Source organism: Chelonoidis abingdonii, chromosome 26, assembly GCF_003597395.2.
Source record: "Chelonoidis abingdonii isolate Lonesome George chromosome 26, CheloAbing_2.0, whole genome shotgun sequence".
NCBI lineage: Eukaryota > Metazoa > Chordata > Testudines > Testudinidae > Chelonoidis > Chelonoidis abingdonii.
This window is the reverse complement of record NC_133794.1, coordinates 9787464-9792519: the sequence shown is the minus strand read 5'-3', so window position 1 is coordinate 9792519 and position 5056 is coordinate 9787464. Positions and strand designations below refer to the sequence as shown.

General features: G+C 54.2%; 1 protein-coding gene across 1 annotated transcript in view; it reads right to left on the bottom strand.

Moving 5' to 3' along the window:
- The window catches only part of COQ10A (coenzyme Q10A), an 11667-nt gene extending 7627 nt beyond the window's left edge, over window positions 1–4040 (bottom strand). The window contains exon 1 of the mRNA XM_032785527.2: window positions 3911–4040. The gene's annotated coding sequence lies outside the window, so the exon portion shown is untranslated. The remainder of the gene's footprint in view (window positions 1–3910) is intronic.
- Between the last annotated feature and the right edge of the window lie 1016 nt (window positions 4041–5056).

Below are 5056 nucleotides of genomic sequence, written 5' to 3'. Positions count from 1 at the left end.
CCCAGCCGCAGCACCGCGCGCAGCCGCCTGGCCGCCATGGGGGAGGGGTCCGGGCTCCGCGCTCCGTCCGCCGCAGACACCGGCTCCGCCGCGCTGAACTCCCCCTCCCCCGTCACACACAACGTCGCCGCGTCACAGCCAGGGGGCGGGGCGGGAATGGGAGGGCAGGGCTGTCCCGGTACCGTGGTGCATCATGGGGGTTGTAGTTTTCGGCGCCATAACGGTACAGGCGCTTGCGCTCCGCCGCCCGGAGCTTCATGGGAATTGTAGTCCCGCCGCTCTGAGGTGCCAATGGCGTTGTAGGGGCGGCCCAGCTGGCTGATGGGAATTGTAGTCCATCTGGCAGGCAGGGCGGGGCCCGTGATCAAGGCAGCCAGCAGCCGGGGGCCAACGGGCTGCAAAGTGACCTCATGCCGTGCTGCAGCATGTCATAGCATGACACAGTCGCATCATCACCCCGTGATGCATCACGCTGCCGCATCATCCCTAGTGGCCCCACTGCGCCATGCCCCCACACGTCATCACCCCATGCCATGATGGGACACAGCAGCACATGCTTGTACGTCTTCCTGACCTCACACTGTGCCATGTGACATCATCATGCTGCAACACGATATCATACAATCATAGAATACTAGGGTTGGAAGGGACCTCAGGAGGTATCTAGTCCAACCCCTTGCTCAAAGCAGGATCAATCCCCAACTAAATCACCAATCAACTCACTGTCCTAGCGGGTTGTCTCCCAGCGTGGCACTACACCGTGGCATGTCCCCACGCTGCTACCTGCCCCCCACCATGTCAATCCACCCCAGGGAAAATTTCACTGCATTCAAATGTCACCTGTCACAATGACACGTTTTGACAGTGCATTCCAATGTTGTCATATCAAAACTGAAGACATGGAACTGAGCATAAAATGATCACACCCCATCAAAATATCATTACATAATCATGATTCCTTATTATTTGTATTTTCACAACGGGTAGAACCCCAGTCATGGACTCTGACACATCGGGACATTGCTGTGGCTCAAGGCAACGTCATCAACCTCAGGATGCTCATCTTCCGATCACACCAGGAAGCCATGTCATGACATCACAACACAACATCAGCACACCTCAAACCGACGTAATATCATAATAACCTTCTCGCCAAAGTGAGCTTTGGACCCATGGACTTTCTTGCAGGATCCTAGACATTACCCTAAAAGAGTGACCCTGTCAAACCACTTATCCATGTTTGATCTTTCTTTGACTAAAATCATAGTAAAATACAATTACTGTTGGGCTCTAATTTTGCAACATGAATCTCAAAGCGCTTTACAGACTAATACTGAAATCAAAGTCTCAGAGCTCTCTTGGGAGGGTTACAATTATGAAGCCTGTTTTATAGATGGAGAAATTGGGGCACCGAAGAGTTAAGTTACCTGCCCAAAGGAAGCCTGCGTCACAGTCATGAAGAGAACCAGGAATCCTGACTCCTAGATCTATGCCGTAACCACAAGCTTAAGCAATATATCATGGGACTGATTAGCAGTTATTGTTTAAACGGTTCCAGCTGTCCCTCTGTTTTCATCACCACAATGGTCCCTTTTGAACTTGGAATCTATGAATCATCTCCTAATTCCATTTTCTTTCAGGGAAGCCAGTTACCAAAAACTCCTCCAATCCCAGCTCACAGAGAATTGTGCTAGGAATCCCCCAGTGTTGCTTCCTTTGTGGACAAGGTGAGAGGAGGAGGAGGAGAGGCTGCCCCACAAGGCCTATACAAATGACTGGCAAAGGGTTGTAAAACACAAGTCTGGTGATCTTGTGCTGCAGTGAAAGGCCTAGTTCCACTGCTTCCTCCTCCAGGCAAATATTTCACTGGTTAAAATGTCACCAGCTGCTCTTTATGCCTTTTCAGCTCTATGATTTCACCATGATTTCACTGTTAGGTAACACTGGGCTAATTGCAGGTCCAAAGCTGATAAAAATAGCCCTGCTACAGTATCAACAGCACACACAGTCTCCTGGCTCCTCCTCCTCTGAACTCAGTTCAACCAGAGATCAAAAGTAGAGCCCGGAGTGAAGCTGCCACCTTAGCCCCCAGACTGTGTCCCCTCCACACTCCCTGACAGTCAATGTAAATATGTCTCTGGATGTTACTGCAAGAAACGAGGGAGCAATTTCAAGCGGTGCCCCGTTATCGCTCCCAAATAGTGACAGGCAGGAAATTTAAATATAAACACCTTGTAACTGCAGAAAACAATTATTCAGCTCACCTTGTTGCAAAAGTTGCCCTGACAAAAGCCAGACTGGCAGCTTCTTAAAGCCATCCTGATCTTTAGCTGGCTGCTGGAACTACAGGGCCTAACATCCAATGCCCCATATCAAGCTAAGCCTTATGGCCACAAGGCCCACTGGAACCTATAGCGTCCCCCAAGGTCAAGTGGTAAAGATTTGTGAGCCACTTTTGGGGCCTTGGCTCTGGCAGGTTTCAGATGCACATGAGGTCACTTTCAGAGTCGTCCAGAAATGCTTACGTGAGGTCCCATGGAGCACTACTTTGTCATTGTGATTCACATTTTTTAAGCAAAGACAATGTGTTAGGCACTGTATAAAATACAAGTCTCAAAACAATCCCTAGAGCATGAAAAGCCTACGATATAACAGCCGAATCCTGAAAACATCTCCAAGGGCAATGCTTACTTCCATGAGTAGACCCACTGAGTGCATACGTGGACATATTTACACCTGGGAGGGAGGGAGTGCAGGCATAGAAATTAGGGCAGGCACTAACTGTGTAGCCCAGAGGAGGGAATGGATTTTGGATTTGTTTAACAGTTAATTTCTTGTGGACATGATGGAAGCAGTGGGATCTTAGGAGACACCTGAATTGAAGGTATCTGAGTTCTACACGACATGATCACGACGGTCCCTTCTGGCCTTAAAGTCTAGGAGATTCACTTCACCGTGGGACCTTCTCTCTGTCTCAGCTTCCTGAGTTCAAGCAGAGAGCACAGTCCATGTAGAACACTGATCTCCTGATTCCCAGACCTGTGCGTTAGCCACAAAGGACCAACCTTCCCTCTCCGAGGCCTGGTCTACACTAGAAAATATTACTGGCATAGCTATGTTGGTTAGGAACATGTAAAATATCACACCGCAAACCCATATGCCTGTGCTGGCCAAAGCTCTAATGTAGACACAGTTATAGCAGCAACAAAAAATATTTGGCAGGTCATAGCTATTCCATTCGGAGAACAGGTTGAAAGACACTTTTGCTGGAATCAGCTGTGTCTCCACTAGGGGGTGCCAGGATATCTATATCAGCAAACCTTTTAAGTGTAGACTAGGCCTGAGAGGCTGCTTGGTCCAGAAGAGCAGACACTGTGCTGGGACTCAGGAGACCTGGATTCAGGCCTGGTCTACACTACAGCTGCATGACCTTGTGTGAGATGGTTAATCCCATCCATCCTTTATCTGCCTTGTCCAGATTCTAACTCTCTGGAGCAGGGATTGTCTCTTACCATGTATTTGTACAGTAACTAGCACAGAAACTCAGCTGGGACTTCCACATCGCAACCACAAAAGAATCTGAGATCACCCTTGTAGCAAACTGATTTGTTTAGTCTAAATACAAGTTGGTGAGTCCTTGGATAACGGGTGCTTTAGAAGCCCAAAGAATTAATGTCATAACTCAATCAACTATTAATTCTTCTTATTTAATTTCCAGTGGCCACATGGCCACCATCAGTTGATGGTGATGAAACCATCAGTTAATGGTGGTAGATCCATAGGGTTACTAGCAATTGACCCGATATGTAGGTAGCGCAGTTCCTTGTCTGATTCTCTATCACTAGCCCTTGGAGAACATGGAGGCACCCAGCTTCACCCATGGGCCCAGTTTATCTATCCATTTGCTCACCCGTCTCATCCTGGACCTGATTCCAGTGGGGTCGACCGATGGAATCGCACTGAGGGAAACTCAAGGGCTCACGTGGAAAAGCGGCTCTCGTCTGCCCTGCCCATGTGGCAAAGTAGCCCAGGAGAGTTCCTGCACCCCAGGGCGAGCAAGCGGGGGCCAAGCATTAGTCCAGCCAGGGGGTCCTGGCACAGCCAGCAAGGAGGGAGGTGGCCCTAAGGGGTCTGCACCCCATCTCAGGAAGGATCTCTGGGAGGCCCTGGTGCCCAGCTCCCCATCCCTTGACTGGGGGGAAACACGGGGCCCAGACCCACTGGGGAGCTCCAGGGGGCCCAGGTCTCCAACCCCTCAGGGACCCCTGGGCCCGGCTCCCCCACCCCTGAGGGGATCCAAGTGCCCCCCCATTCAGGGACCCCCCCCAAGGTCCCCCCGAGGCCCGGCTCCCTTGCCCCTGAGGGGATCCAAGTACCCCCTCCGCTCAGGGACCCCCCCCAAGGCCCACCCCACCACCGGGCTCCCTGGGCCTGGCTCCCCCACCCTGCGGGGATCCAAGTGCCCCCCATTCAGGGCCCCCACCAAGGCGCCCCCCGAAGGCCCGGCTCCCGCCCTGCGGGGGATCCCAGATGCCCCCCCATTTCAGTTTGTCTCTTCTCCACGCAAGGCCCTCCCGAGGCCCGCTCCCCCGACACCTGCGGGGATCCTCAGTGCCCCCCCCAGCCCCCCCCGGGAGCGGGCCTGGGGCCGCTGGGGACCGGCTCCCCGGCAGGTCGCTGCGGCCTCCCGGCGCGTGGGCGGGTCAGTCCCTCCCGCCCCGCAGCGCCGAGGCCCGGAGCCTGATGCCAAGGGGAGGGCTCGGCGCTGAGCTGGGCGCCTCGGCCCGGAGCTGGGGATTCTCAGCATCACGGACAGGTACCGGGGCACGCCCGAGCAGCCTACCCCCGCCCCGCCCGCTACGCAGCCCGGGGGATTCGCGACTGGTGAGGAGCGCCCCTCGCCGGCCCGGCCCGCCCAGCCCGGGGAGGGGCCGAGCCGAGCCGAGCCCGGCCGGGCTGGGCGCCGCCGCCTCGAGGCGGAGCGGGCTCCGGCTGCCGTTTTCCCGCCCGAGAGACGGAAGCCCGGCCACCCCGACTGGCAAGCGCGGCTCGGCAA